Raw genomic sequence first — 16,806 nt, forward strand, 5'->3', positions numbered from 1 at the left:
AAGATGCAATTTAAGGCTTTTAAGCAGATAAGTAATGTCAGATTTGTGATTTATAAGGATAATACTGGCAGTTACATGGAGGACAAATTAGTTAGAGCAACACTCTTTCTGAGGGCAATAAAGCCAGTCAAAATCTCTGAAAGAGTTCCAATAGAATATAATGAAGTAGTATCGATGGGGATGGAGAGGAGATAGATGTCAAAAAGATAGAATGTAATAACTTTCTGCATGTGCTATGGACATCAGAACAGAGTTAGGCTCTTACTTTTTTTCTACATCAACAACTTATTTGATGGTACTTCTTTCTGTAAAAGGGAAAGGTAAAGGGACGTTTGGGGTGGAAGATAATCATTTTAACTTAAACATGAATGTGAAGTATTTGAGAGATGTGAAGATCCTCAGTAGAAAATTAAATATATGAGCCTGGATCCAGGTAAAAGGTCTGGGCTGGAAATATATTTAGGAGTTGGTAATGTGTAGATGGTATTTCATTACAAAGAGTGGAGGGACTTCTGCTTCCTAGTGGGATTGACAAGCACTCCAGCCAAAAACACTGCAGAAAAAAATGGATAAAATACTAACATACACATTTGAATGAGTAAGGACAAAGAAAATAAGATCACCATAATGAAAGAGCATGACCTTATTTTCATACATATAACACTCCAACCAAAAATAGCAACATTCATTTTTTTAAATGTTTATAGAAAGTACTTAAAAAATTTGATCACACTCTTGGCAACACAGAAAGCCCCAACACATTTATAAATATTGAAATCATTCAGATCATTTTTTTTTACCGTAGTTGAAGTAACCTGGAAACCAACCACATAATAAATAGTCTACATTATACAACATATTACTACATAATCAGTGTATCAAAGATGAAATCATAAGTAAAAATAGTTCAAAAGGAAATATAATAAATACAATAAATATATCAATATTTGTGGTATACAGCTTTAACAGATATTAGTGTATATATTTATCACTATATATATATATATGTATATATATATATATATATATATATATATATCCTATCTAATAAAAGAGAAACATAGTAATTAGCATGCGTCCGCTACCCTTCCCATTGGCTAATCAGGGTTATATGCAAATTAACTGCCAGCCAAGATGGCAGCCGGCAGCCAGGCAGCTTGAAGCGAACATGAGGCTTGTTTGCTTCAGTGACGGAGGACTCCAACGTTCCCCACCTGCCTTGCCGGCCTCTGAGCTGGCAGTTTGAAACATTGTAACAAATATAGAAGCTAAACAAAGCCCCAGAAACCTGCTTTCAGCCAGCCAAGATCTCAGAGCTGGAGTTGATACAGTGTTTCGATTGTAGAGCCCAAACAAACCAGATACCTGTTTTCAGCAGCAGAGGCCTCAGAGCTGGAGCCAGAGCTAAAGCTGGCTCAGAATAAAAAAAGAAAAAAGAACAAAAGGAGCAGTTGGGAGCTTCAGTCACCTGCCAGCCTGAAAACAGCCCTCAGCCCCACACCCAGACTGGCCAGGCACCCCAGTGGGGACCCCCACCCTGAAGGGTGTGTGACCAGCTGCAAACAGCCATTATCCCCTCATCCAGGCTGGCCAGGCACCCCAATGGGGACCCCACCCTGATCCAGGACACCCTTCAGGGCAAACCAGCCGGCCCCCACCCATGAACCAGGCCTCTATCCAATATAGTAAAAGGGTAATATGCCTCCCAGCACCAGGATCAGTGGAGCCACGAGGCCTCCTGGCACCGGGATCAGCGTGACAGGGGGCAGAGCCACAACCCGCTGATCAGCCCTGGTCTGTGCCTGATAGGGGGGAGCTCCCCAACCCCCTGATCGCTCTGCGGCTCTGTGTGTTACAGGGGGTAGGGCAACAACCTCCCTATCCACCCTGCTCTGTTCGTGACAGGGGAAGGCGCCCCAACCCTCTGATCAGCCCTGCTCTGTGCCTGATAGGGGGGAGCTCCCCAACCCCCTGATCGCCCTGCGGCTCTGTGTGTGACAGCGTGCGGCGCCCCAATCCCCTGATCGGGCCTGCTCTGTGTGTGACAGGGTGAGGCACCCCAACCCCCACCCCACGGGCCCTGCTTTGTGTGTGACGGGGTAGAGCCATAACCTCCCCATCAGCCCTGCCCTGAGTGTGACAGTGGTGGCGCTCCAACCCCCTGATCCGCCCTGCTCTGTGTGTGACAGGGGGCAGTGCCCCAACTCCCCTATCGGCCCTACTCTGTGAGTGATGGGGGGAGCTCCCCATCCCCCTGATTGGCCCTGCTCTGTATGTGACACGGTACAGAGCCCCAATCCCCCTGATGGGCCCTGCTCCGTGCGTGACAGGGGGTGGCACCGCAACCTCCCCATTGACCCTGCCTTGAGTGTAACGGGGCGGTGCCCCAACCCCCCAATCGGCCCTACCCTGAGTGTGACTGAGGGTGGCATAGCAACCTCCTGATCCGCCATGCTCTGTGCATGACAGGGGACGGCGCCCCAACTCCCCAATCGGCCCTGCTCTGAACCCGACGAGGGGCTGCACCTAGGGATTGGGCCTGCCCTCTGCCACCCGGGAGCAGGCCTAAGCCAGCAGGTCGTTATCTCCTGAGGGGTCCCAGACTGCGAGAGGGCACAGGCCAGGCTGAGGGACCCTCCATCCCCCCCTAGTGCACAAATTTTTGTGCACCGGGCCTCTACTATATATATAATCACATTGGAATTGAGGAAGCACTGAAAATAATTTTTAAGTTTGCATATCAAGAAATTAGAAAAACAATAAATTTAACCTTAGAATTTTATAAGGAAGGAAATAACAAAAATTATAAATCAATTTAATAAAAAATAAATATAAAATAGAGAAAAACAAAAGGGGCAAAATTTGTTCTTTGAAAAGCTGAATAATATTAATACATATCTAGTAAGATTGATTAAGAAAAAAAGGAAGCAGGAATTGTTATCAGAAATAAAAAGGGGCATCATAAGTGATCCTTAAATTTTCTAAAAATAATGAGGTTATTATGAACATACTAGAGGCCTGGTGCATGAAATTCATGCACAGGTAGGGTCCCTAGGCCTGGCCAGCGATCAGGGCCGATCGGGGCCTTCTGGCTGCTGGCCAGGGCCTCCCTTCCCTGGCTGCTGGCTGCCAGCCGGGACCTTCCTTCATTCTGCACCACCCACTGGTGGTCAGTGCACATCATAGAGAGCCATTAAACTCCCAGTCTCCCAATGAAACTCCCAAGGGGACACTTTGCATATTAGCCTTTTATATACATAGATTTATGCAATTAAATTTAAAATTCAGACTAAAACATCAAATTTCTTGAAAAATATAATTTACCAAAGCTGAAATAATAATATATAGGTAATTTGAATAGTGTAATATATATAAAGAAATTTACTCCATTGTTTAAAACCTTCCCATGAAGAAATGCCAGACCAGTTTTTAAGAACATTAATATTACAAAATTCATACACAGACCTAAATAAGAAGAAAGATATCCCAACTTGCAGGAAGCCATCCATTGTCAACATTATCATGAAAGTGCAACAAGAAACTCGGTAGGCTGATGAACCTTGAGCTTTAGCAGGCTAAAGCTATGCACCGATTGTTCTGTGTTGAGATAACAATGGCTCAAAGCAATTCCCTGACCTAATAGCCTCAAAGTACATCTTTACTGATCTTTTACTGACCTTTGAGATAGTCTGTCTGCTATCAGTTTGCCATGCTTAACTGAGAGCAAAGATGTATATCTAAAATTGAATAAAACCTGACAGATCCAGGGTTTTGGAGAGCTTCTCCACTAGAGAGAGGTTTTTCATCTGGTCCCCCATGCCTTCTAAATTCATATTTCTTGTCTAGTGTTTTCATTTGTGCACGGTCCCTTCTTCAGATCCTGAACCCTTGCTGCAAATGGATGCGGAACCAACTCTTTTTAAGAAGCCAGCATAATTTTCCTTCAAAAGAAATCTGACAGGGATATTGAAAGAAAAAAAAATCTCTCTTGTTAATATAGATACAAAAAAAATCTTACTAAAAATGATATGGGGAAGCATGAAACTTGGTTGGAAAATTTGTAAGGAGGAGACATGAGCTTTAAAATGTATGGATTGTTGCTGAGACAAGCAACTTGCAGATAACCCATCACAAGGTAATAAGACATATAAACTAATCCCAAGGATGTTGCTAAGACAAAATTGTTTAAAAAGACCAATAGGAGCTAGCAAGGCTGTATCCACCCCCTAAATTAAAAACTGTGTGTGAACTTCCTCTCACTCTCTCTCTCTCTCTCTTCCCCTGGCACGCTAGATTCTTGGGTTGATGGCAGGTGACATGCTCCCCTGAGCCTACGTGGCTTATGGCCATGTGTGGATAATTTGTTTGGATGCTGAACTACACCCAGCTGCAACATGGAACCCCAGCTGCACTTTTTCCAGGACAGGCTTCTCTCAATAAACTTTGCCTGCATTAACCATTTTTGTTTGTGAATCAATTCTTCAGTTTTGTGAGGCAGTGAACTTGGATTCAAACCCCACATTCTGGTTCCAATATTACCAAAGTTAAAAAGAGAAAACTTAGGACCATCTTAAAAAAAGAAGAAATGTATTTGACAAAATTCTAAATCTGGTCATGATGAACACTTATAGTAAAATAAGAATGAAGAAAACTTATTCACTCTGAGACAATACATTCCCCCAAAACTTTAACAAAATCATATTTAATGGTTAAAATTAAATATTTTACCATGATTAGTAAAACAAAACCAAAAAAAAAATGAAAAACAAGGATGACCTCTGTTATCGTTTTTAATCAAATTTGAACGATGGGCCCAAATCAGCACAATAAAATAAGAAAAATAAATTAAAAGCATAAGGACTAGAAAGGTTGAAATAAAATTTTCATTACTTGCACACAAGATTGAATACCCTAAGAGCCCAGGGAACTTATGACAAAACTATTAAAATTAAGAAGTGAATTTAGCAAGTCAATATACAAGAATCAATTTTATTTATTTCAGCAACAATCATTTAAATTGAAAAAGAAATTTAATGATATTGACTGCAGTTCTGTGTCCACTTTGCTACATGCTAGTCTACATATTGCTGTGAATATATTTTGTAGATGTAATAAACATCTATAATCAGTTGACTTGAAGTAAAGGAGAGTCCCTTGAGAGGTCATAAGGGCAGAACTAAGGTATCTATGAAGAAGATGTTCCGCCTGTGGTTTGCAACTTGAGCGAGTGCTGAAGAATTACAGTCTGCCTGTCAGCAGCCTACCTATAGATTTTAGACTTGCCTAGTTCCCACATTCACATAAACTGTTCTCTACCTCTTCCTTTCCCTCTCCCTCCCCCCACTCTCTATATATTTTTTACTTGTTCCATTTTTCTATGAAACTCAACTGTTTACAATAACATAAGCAACCAAAGGACTTGTATGCATGCATATAAGCCTAACCAATGGACACAGACAACAAGGGGGTGAGGGCATGAGTTGGGGGTTAGGGGGTAATGGGGTGATAAGGACACATATGTAATACCTTAATCAATAAAGAAATTTTTAAAAAAGAAATCAAATGCTTAGAAATATATCTGGTGACAGATGTGAAAGACATTTATACTGAAAATTAAATTCTATTTTGAAAAAAAATTAAAACAAAAATTTAGAGATACACTATATTATTTATCAGGAGACAGAATATTGCTAAAAAACAAAATCTCCCCTAATTAACATTTAGATTCAACACAATCCCAATGAAAATTCCAGTATGTTTTTGCAGAATTTACTAGGTAATTCTAAAATTCATAAGGAAATGCAAAGGGCCAAGAATAATGGGGATTATGTAAAAGAGGTGCAAAGAGGAGGAATTCACCACCATTAAGAAGGCCTGGGAAGGGGGCAGGAGCTCAGAGGAGGGAGTCAATGGGGGGAAAGGGGACCCAAACAAATTCAATAAAAAAGAGGGTACAGTACAAGCAAAAGGATAGCCAAACTAATTAATGGAAGAAAATGTAGAGTCCAGAATCAGACACATACCTATATGCTGACCTGATTTATCATAATATACTATAGTACTTTGCAGAAAGAATAGTCTGTTTAATAAATTCCTCTGAATCAAGTGAATATCTATAGGGAAAAAATCAGTTTTGGATAGATTCCAGAATGGTAGTTTTTGAGAACAGTAGACTTTATCTATAGCACAACAACCATTTAACTATTGGAAATAGTTATTTTAAAATACATTTAGAGATTCTGGAAATGTTCTCAGGGCCCAAAGCAAATGATGAAATATTTAACAAAACAATCACCTAAAAGTCAGTGAGAACAATGAGAGTTAGTGGCATTGAGCCTTGAAATGTTTAACTCACCACCACTATCAGCTCTGTGATGGAAACTACTCCAGGCATCTGCAGTCAAGAAGATGGACTCCCTCCCCACCTAGCTCCTAGTCTAGGACCACAGTTTTAACCTGAGAAGCAATGACCACCAGCATCACTTATCATCCTAAGTTCCATATTCAGAAATTCTATTCTGGGCAGTCACAGTGACCCAGTATTTCTTCATCTACCCAGTCCCATAGGATGAATGCTCTCATTGTGGAGAACAGTATGGAATTTCCTCAAAAAACTAAAACATGGCAGGTAAAAAAAGGTTTTACTCTGAAATACAGCTGACCCAACTTTCCAGAAGGACAGAGATGTCACTCTATGAGAAGCATGCTGCTGTTCCTTGTATTGGTACATACATTCTTCCCAGGGAAAAAAGTAGACATGAGAAGAAAAAGCTCCATAGATCACACTAAGAAAACTGACTTATTTTTGAAAAGAGTGTGGGTTTGTAATACAGCTGTATTACAAAGCCACTGTTCTCAAAACTCTCTGGTACTGGCATAAGAACAGACATATAGACCAATGGAATAGAATAGAAAACCCAGAAATAAACCCAAACCACTATGCTCAATTAATATTTGACAAAGGAGGCAAGAGCATACAATGGAGTCAAGGCAGTCTCTTCAATAAATGGTGTTAGGAAAATTGGACAGATACATGCAAAAAAATGAAACTAGACCCCCAACTTATACCATACACAAAAATAAACTCAAAATGGATAAAGGACTTCAACATAAGACAGGAAACCATAAAAATACTAGAGGAATCCACAGCCAGCAAAATATCAGACATATGCCGAAGCAGTTTCTTCACCGATACAGCTTCTAGGGCAGCCGTGGGCAAACTACGGCCTGCTGGCCGGATCCGGCCCATTTGAAATGAATAAAACTAAAAAAAAAAAAAAAAAAAAAAAAGACCATACCCTTTTATGTAATGATGTTTACTTTGAATTTATATTAGATCACACAAACACTCCATCCATGCTTTTGTTCCAACCCTCCGGTCCAGTTTAAGAACCCATTGTGGCCAAAACCGGTTTGGCTCAGTGGATAGAGCGTCGGCCTGCGGACTGAAGGGTCCCAGGTTCGATTCCCGGTCAAGGGCATGTACCTGGGTTGCGGGCACTTCCCCAGTGGGGGATGTGCAGGAGGCAGCTGATCGATGTTTCTCTCTCATCGATGTTTCTAACTCTCTATCTCTCTCCCTTCCTCTCTGTAAAAAATCAATAAAATATATTAAAAAAAAAAAAAAAAAAAAAGAACCCATTGTGGCCCCCGAGTCAAAAAGTTTGCCCACCCCTGTTCTAGGGCAATGGAAACTAAAGAGAAAATAAACAAATGGGACTACATCAAAATAAAAAGCTTCTGTCAGCAAAAGAAACCATCAACAAAACAACAAGAAAGCCCACTGCATGGGAGAACATATTTGCCAAAGTTATCACTGATAAGGGTTTAATCTCCAACATTTACAGGGAACTCATACAACTTAACAAAAGAAAGATAAACAACCCAATCAAAAAAAATGGATACTTTTCAAAAGAGGACATAAGGAAGGACAAGAGATATATGAAAACATGCTCAAAGTCACTAATCATCTGAGAGATGCAAATCAAAATGACAATGCATTACCATCTCACACCTGTCAGAATGGCTATTATCAACAAATCAGCAAATGACAAGTGCTGGTGAGGATGCAGAGAAAAAGGAACCCTCATGCACTGCTAGTGGGAGTGCAGCCACTGTGGAGAACAGTATGGAGTTTCCTCAAAAAACTAAAAATGGAACTCCCATTTGACCCAGTGATCCCACTTCTAGGAATATATCCCAAGAAACTAGAAACACCAATCAGAAAGGCTATATGCATCCCTATGTTCATAGTGGCACAATTTACCATAGCTAAGATTTGGAAACAGCCTAAGTGCCCATCAGCAGATGAGTGGATTAAAAAACTGTGGTACATCTACACAATGGAATACTATGCTGCAGTAAAAAAGAAGGAATTCTTACCATTTGCAACAGCATGGATGGAACTGGAGAGCATAATGCTAAGTGAAATAAGCCAGTCAGAGAAAGATAAATATCACATGATCTCACTCATTTATGGAATATAATGAACAACATAAACTGATGAACAAAAACAGATCCAGAGACAGAGAAGCATCCGTCAGACCGTCAAACCTCAGGGAGAAGGTAGAGCAAGGTGGGGGTAAGGGGAAGAGATCAACCAAAGGACTTGTATGCATGCATATAAGCATAACCAATGGACACAGACACCAGGGAGGTGAGGGCATGAGTGGGGGCATGGGGAGGCAATGGGGGAATAAGGACACATATGTAATACCTTAATCAATAAAGAAAAAAAAAAGAAAGAAAAGAGTGTGGGGAAGTTTAAAGGCAAGGGCATTGTTGAAAACAATTTGATTTTTCAAATTAAGAGAAAACTTGTAGCTCCATGATACTTATAACAACAAACTAAAGGGTAGATCAACTAGAAATGTATTAAAGAGAGCCAAGGAAAAATACCCATAAGAAAAGTCCTCCTTAAGTTCTATGGCAAATGAGGTTAGCTGTGGGTTTTAATAAATGTTTTTTATCAGATTGAGGAATGTCCCTTTTATTCTTTGTTAAGTGTTTTTTTATGAACAGGTGTTGAATTTTGTCAGATGCAACTATCAATATGGTCATGTGGGTTTTTTTTTATTCAATGCATATGCTATATTAAATTGATTGATTTTCATATATTAAACAAACTTAGAATTCCTGGAATAAATCCCACTTGGTCATGATGTATAATCCTTTTTATATGTTACTGGATTCAGTTTGCTAGTATTTTGTTGTGGATTTTTTTATCTATATTCATAAAGAATATGGTCTGTAATTTTATTTTCTTACATTATCTTACTCTAGTTTTGATATCAAAGTAATATTGTCTTCAACAAATTACTTGGGAGTGTTTTCTATTTTTGAAAGAGTTTATAAAAAAATAATATTCAAAATGTACAGGTCTTGACAAAAAATTACAAGGCAGAAAAAGAAAAAATACTGTGGCCCATTCACAAGAGGAAAAAAGAAAGAACGATCCTCTAATGCCAGAGTTCTTGGTCCAGCATCTAGAAGGGCTTAGGAATCTGGAGAAGGCACTGTGTGTTCATCAATAAAGAGTCCAGAGACAAAACATAATTTTGAAAGGCATTATAGGGAGTCAGAGAAGACTTAGATAAAGGAACTAAGTTCTCCTTGTCTCAGGACCCCTTGCTATTTATTAACACAATTTGTCCTAAGGCAAGGTGGAGATATACACATCAAAGGGTAGGGTTTTGTATACACAGTCCATTGTCAGATTGGGGAATTGCCTACGGGCTGTTTAGGTGTTTGGCCAATAGGAGGCAATAACATGTAGATTGAAATGCCCTGAGCTGTCTGGCAGCAAGCAATCATTTAATGCATCCTTTCAGGTCTGGAAAGTGCCCTCAGCCATCTCCAGATGATTCAGCCCTGCTGACATGCTGGAATTGGCTTCCAGCAATCCTCGACATGGAACTTTCTAGAAACAGATTTTAAATCAAATGTCTTAAATATGCCACTTTCTTTTTTTTTCTGTGTAGTTGGGTTTTTTTTGCTTAATCCCTTAACTTTTTTCACCCAGCCACAACCCCCCTCACCTCTGACAGCTGTCAGTCTGTTCTCAGTATCTATGAGTCTGTTTGTACTTTGTTTTTTAGTTTATTTTGTTCATTAATTTCACATATAAGTGAAACCACATGGTATTTGTCTTTCTCTAACATTTGGTTGTTTTAAAATTTCCATTCTTACGTCATGATGTGTGCTGAGTCTCCCCGGGGATGACATTGGGAGTGGGCCTGCCATATTGTGGAGCACATGAAATTTCAACATTTTGTGGCAGGCTACATGATGCACAACTTCAATTTTATTCTCCAAAATGGTCGAAGCAGCATATCTTCCATCAATGGTATGTGCAATTATTATTTCTTCTCAGCCTTGCCAACACTTGGTGTTATGAATCTCAAATTTTTTCAATCTGATGTATGTGAAATGTTATCTCCTCATTGTTTCACTCTGAATCTTCTTGATTTCTAGCAGGTTTGAGAAGCTTTAATATTTCTAATGATCATTCAGGTTTTCACTTATGGGACTGGCTTTTTAATATCCTTTTCTTTGGACCAATCAGAGGGCCTCTTTCAGGTGCCATGGCCTTAGGTGGAGGAATACAGCCAACCTGCTCTAAACCCCTTAGCTCATTCTCCTCATGCCTCCCATTTTCCTGCCTCTATCTCCCTTGGCCAAACCCAACTGGGAATCAGAGGGTGTCCATTAACATGGACTATAGAGATCAGGGTGTAAGAATATCCATTGGCACAGCCCATAAAGGTTGTTCATATTTCAAAACATGTTGGGTAGAGCCTGGCAGGTGTGACTCAGTGGTTGAGCATTAATCTATGAATCAGGCCATGGTTCAATTCCTAGTTAGAGCAAGTGCTCCAGTTGAGGGCTTGATCCCCAGTAGGGAGCGTGCAGTAAGCAGCCGATCCATGATTTTCTCTCTCATCATTAAAATTTCTCTCTCTCTCTCCCTCTCCATTCCTCTCTGAAATCAATAAAAATATATATTTAAAAAGTGTTCAGTAGAGACAAGGAGTGTAGAACTGAAGAGACAAGAGGAGAAAATCCAGCCTAGGGGCAAGGGTTGATACAGCAAGATTAATATGAGTCTATTATGAGTTTATTGGAATAGATAAGATGAGAGATGATGTTGGTTAGGATGGTGAAAGTGCTCAGTTCTGGACATCTGTGAAAGGGTTGATCAGAATTTGCTGAAGGATTGGCCATGAAGTATGAGAGGAGGAAAGTCAAGGATGACTTTAAGGTTTGTAGGGTTTATAAGCAATTCACTCTCTTGATTTTCTCTTATGCTCTCATTCTGTATATCAAGTACTCGTCATTCAACAGACTTCCATCACCTGGCTCACATTCAGTTATCATTCGAGATTCCTCACTGTCTCTGCTTTTGCATGGGCTCTTTTTCTGTTTCATAGAGCTATGAGAGGTTTGAGTTTATCTGTTTTCGTTATTTTTTGAGCTTCAGAAAAGAGGGAAGAGTAAGTATATAGGCACCTTGAAAAAGAAATTTTAAAATTTTATATAATTTTAGTTATTGACCTGATTCATTTAATGTAGAAAATTTGGAAATTTTAAAAAATATTAAGTAGCTTAAAACTATAAGTATCCTTATGCAGGGGCCCATAGAGTTCCTCATGGGTTTGCGCAGGAGCTGGGTTTGCAAGGCTGGCTGGGAAAGAGCACACTGCCCACCCAGCTTTCATGTGGTGCTGCTGGGTGGTCCAGAGGCCCATGCTGCTCCCTGACCTGCAGCATCCTGCCGTGCTCAATGCATCTCCACATGTGGACTCCAGTGCCATGACTCAGGTGGAGGGGGCCAAATGGGGGTCAGGGGGCCCAGGTGCTGCCCAGGGCTCAGAGGTCAGCTGGGACCTGCCCTTCCACAATAGATGCTCACACTTCAATCTCCAGCCAGGCCTAGGGACCGCACCCATGCATGAATTTCATACACCAGGCCTCTAGTAACTATATAATCAGAAATGAAACTGGGATATTACTAATTATATTACAAAAATAAAATATTATAAGAGAATATTATGAACAAGTATAAACCAACAAATTAGATAACCTAGATTAAAAAGAAAGATTTCTACAAATACACAAACTACCAAAAATGACTTAAGAAGCAATAGAAATCTGAACAGACTTTTAAAAGGTAAAGAGCTTGAGTCAATAATCAAATCTCCCCTGCCCCCCCCAAAAAAGAAAACCCAAGACCAGGTAGTGTCATTGATAAATTCTACTAAACTTGTAAAGAATAATCAATACCAATCCTTATCAAACTTTTTCACAAAACAGAAGAGTAGGACACACTTCCAAACTTATTATTTGAGGCCAGCATTAGCTTGTTATCAAACCCAATCAAAGGCATCACTAGAAAATAAAGCTACACACCAATGCCCTTAATGAGTACAAATGCAAAACGCTTCAACAAAATACTAGTAAATCAATTCAGCCTCATATTAAAAGGATTATACACCATGCCAAGTGAGATTTATCTGTAATGCAAGGGTGGTTCAACATAGGAACAACAGTCAATGTATACACATTATTAGAATGAAGGAAGAACAAAACAGCACCTCAATTGATGCAGAAAGCATTTGACAAAATCCATCACCAGTTCATCATAAAACACTCAGCAGATCCTACATCTCAGATTGGAATGTATAAAATAACAAAAGACCATCATGTCCACCCTATGAATGAAAATGAGCTCAATTATATACAAAAGTATGATGTTTTTCCAATAGCATCAGAAACTTAAAGTGCTGCAAAGTAACAAAAATGAACTATTTTCCAGAAAATATTCAGCCAATCCTGGGAGACCCATGGTCATTTTATGCATAGAAGAGTGCCATGGATGGGGGTAAGGAGAAAGTTGCCAAACTTCTTCAAGAAGCAGTAAATGTCCCATGTTAACTGGTGTGACATTTTAGATTCCCAAGGAGTCTCATTTAATGAATTAATTTGTACCCATCAACCAAAGCCTTCATTAAGTGCGTGGGGTACTACACTAAAATCTGGTGACAAGGTAAAAGCTGACAGGGATAACTCACCCTAAATTGTGTGTGCAAAAGAACTGATAGAATCCAATATAAGTCACTGCAGGTCTTCTATGAGTACAAGGGAGCGGCTGATGAAAGTTAAGGGTGGGTCAGGATTATTGAAAGACATTTCTCCAGAATACTCTAAACATTTAACTAGTACAAGATAGCAGCCAAAGTAGTCCTCTAAAGACTAATGGCAGAGCATCAGTGTAAAGTGACATATCCTGAAGCACAGAAAAAAAAAAAGAAAAAGAAAGAAAGAAAAACAGAGGCAGGACTGGAGAGCTAAGAGAACTAATCGGAGAACCAAAAAGCTGACATCCAAGTTCTGAAGTGGAGAGAAATTTTACATAGTTCTTGAAGTGATCAGCAGTCTGTAGAACACAAAGAAATCTTCACGCTCCTATTTGTGCTCAGAACCTAATCTCTGTCACAGGGAAAACCTGCACACAAATGTTTATGGCAGCTTTTTTTCATAATTGCCAAAATGTGGAAGCAACCAAGATGCCCTTCAGTAGGAGAATGGATAAACAAACTGTTGCCCTAGCTGATTTGGCTCAATGGATAGAGCCTCAGCCTGTGGACTGAAGGGTCCCGGGTTTGATTCCGGCCAAGGGCGCATGACATTATTACTGCCAATCTCTCCATTAAAATAAAAAAGATTTTTAATATACTGATATGCTCCTATATTGGGTGCATATATGTTTACAAGGGTTATATTTTTTGTTGGATCAATCCTATTTGTATTATGCCATGACATTACTTGTCTCTTGTTATAGCCTTTGTTTTGAAGTCAATTTTTGTTAGATATGAGTATTGCTACCCCAGATTTTTTCTTTTCATTTTAATTTGCATGGAATATTTTGTTCCATCCCTTCACTTTCAGTCTATGTGAATCTTTTGTTCTGAGATGGGTCTCTTGTGGAGAGCATATATATAGGTCATGTTTTCTTAGCCCTTCAGCTACCCTTTGTCTTTTGATTTGAACTTTTAATCCACTTACATTTAAGTTTTATAATTGATAGGTGTTTATTTATTGACAATTTTTTTATTTTCTTTATACCTATGTTCCTCTCTCTATCTCTATTTCTTCTCCTTCTGACAGCCATCCCTTTAATATTTCCTGCAATGATAATTTTGTGGTAATGCAATCTTTTAACCATTTTTATGTCTGGGAACCTCTTTATTTTGCCTTCCATTTAAAATGATAGCCTTGCTGGATAGAGTAGTCTTGGATTTAGGTCCTTGCTTTTTTTTACTTTGAATCCCTCATGCCAATCCCTTCTGGCTCAAAGTACTTCAGTTGAGAAATCAGCTGGCAGTCTAATGGGAACTCCTTTGTAATTAACTTTCTTTTGCTACCTTTAAGATTCTTTCTTTGTCTTTAATGTTTGTCATTTTAATTATGGAGAGTCTTGATTTGGGTCCCTTTGGGTTCATCTTGATTGGGACTCTCTGTGCTTCCTGAAACTGTGGGACCTTTTCCTTCACCAGTCTAGGCAATTTCTTCTTACTACTTATTTAAACAAGTTATTTATTCCTTGCTTTCTTTCTTTTCCTTCTGGTTCCCTTATGATGTGGATGTTGTTACATTTCATGTTCTCCCAAAATTTCCTTAAAATATCCTGCTGCTTTTTAATTCTTTTTCTTTTTGCTCTTGTAATTGGATTTTTTTTTCTACCTTGTCTTCCAAATCACTTATTCTATACTCTGCTTTGTTCAATGCACTTTCAGTTCCCTCCAGTGTATTCTTAATGTCAGATATGCTATTCTTGATTTCCAACTTGTTCTTATTCATGGTTTTTATTTATTGTTCATGCCATTTTAGTTTCCACTAAGTTCCTTGTAATTCTCACTAAGTTCTTAGAGCATCCTTATAAGCATTACATTAATAAAAAGGAAGATAGAAATCATATGATGTTGACTATTGTATAGGGTGAATATACCATTTTGCATTAGTATTTTTTTATTTCTCTAGATAAATAACCAGAAGTGGAATTGCTTAGTTGTATGGTGGTTCTATTTTTAATTTTTTGAGAAATTTTGATACCATTTTCTAAGTAGCTGTACCAATTTATAATCCTACTAATAGTGCATGAAGCTTTCCTTTTATTCACATACCTGCCAACATATTATTGACTTTTGTTATTATAGACATCTGACAGAGGTAAGGTGGTATCTCATTGTGGTTTTGTATGTGTTTCCCTGCTCAAGAAAGAGCATCTTTTCATGTCTGTTAACCATCGCTGTGTATTCTTTGGAAAAATGTCTATTCAGGTCCTCTGCTCATATTTTTTGATCCTCACTCAAGAAAGAGGGAGGGAGAGAGAGAGAGAGAGAGAGAGAGAGAGAGAGAGAGAGAGAGAGAGAAGTGTTGATATGAGATATGAGAGAGAAATATTGATTGGTTCTCTTATGTATGTGTCCCAACTGGGAATCAAATCTGCAACCCAAATATGTGCACTGACTTGAAATCCAACTGTCAACCTTTTGGTGTACAGGATGATGTTCAACCAACTGAACCACTCTGGCCAGTCATCTCTGCTAATTTTAATAGAATTTTTTATGTTAAGTTGTATGAGTGCCTTACATGGTTTGAAAATTAACCTCCTATCAGATATATTATTTGGAAATATTTTCTCCTATTTGGTAGGTTGCCTTCTCATTTTGCTAATTATTTTTGTTGTATAGAAGTTTTTTTAGTCTTATATAATCCCACATGTTTACTTTTGCTGTCATATCCAAAAAAAAATTATCATCAAAACCTTTGTTGAGGACTTTTTTCCCTATGAGTTCTTCTAGTAGTTTCATGGAATATGACTCAGCCATTTAAAAAAGAATGAAATCTTGCTCTTGCAACAACATGGATGAACCTAGATGGTATTATGCTCAGTGAAATAAGTCAGACAAATAAATATAAATGCTTGATGATTTCACATATATGTGGAATTCCCCCAAAATAATAAACAAACGAGCATAACAGAAACAGACTCACAGATACACAGAACATTTTGATGGTTGCCAAATGGGAGGGAGCTGGGAAATGGGTGGAAAAGATGAAGTGATTAAGAAGTACAAACTGGTAGCTGCAGTATGGTCATGAGGATATAAAGTACAGCATAGGGATTATAGCTAATAATATTGTAATAAAATCCATATACTTTGTGACAGATATTTCCCTTTATGGAATAGAGTTCTCTCTTACAATATGTAATTCTTGAAACTCTTCAGTAAGTCTGATTACTGGAAAAATATATTGATATTTTATTATATAATAAAAAATGTAGAGATTAAAAAAAAACATAATTGTCAAATAAAGACAATTTTATTTCCTCTTTTTCTATCTTGATCCCTTTTACTTCTTGATATTGTCTGATTTCTCTAGCTAAGGCTCATCATTAGGTTGAATAAGAGTAGTGAGGGTGGGCATCTTAGTATTATTACTGATCTTAGAGGAAAATTTTAAATCTCTCACTATTAAATATAATATTAGATGTAGGTTTTTCATATATGGCCTTTATTATGTTGAGGTATGTTCTTTCTATACCCATTGGTTGGGGGTTTTATATAGAAGGGATGTTGAATTTTATCAAATGTTTTCTGCAATTCAGAAAGCATATATGCACCCCTATGTTCATAGCAGTACAATTTACAATAGCTAAGATTTGGAAACAGCCTAAGTGCCCATCAGCAGATGAGTGGATTGAAAAACTGTGGTACATCTACACAATGGAATACTGTGCCA

This window comes from Myotis myotis, unplaced genomic scaffold (genome assembly GCF_014108235.1).
Source record: "Myotis myotis isolate mMyoMyo1 unplaced genomic scaffold, mMyoMyo1.p scaffold_m19_p_4, whole genome shotgun sequence".
NCBI classification, from domain to species: domain Eukaryota; kingdom Metazoa; phylum Chordata; class Mammalia; order Chiroptera; family Vespertilionidae; genus Myotis; species Myotis myotis.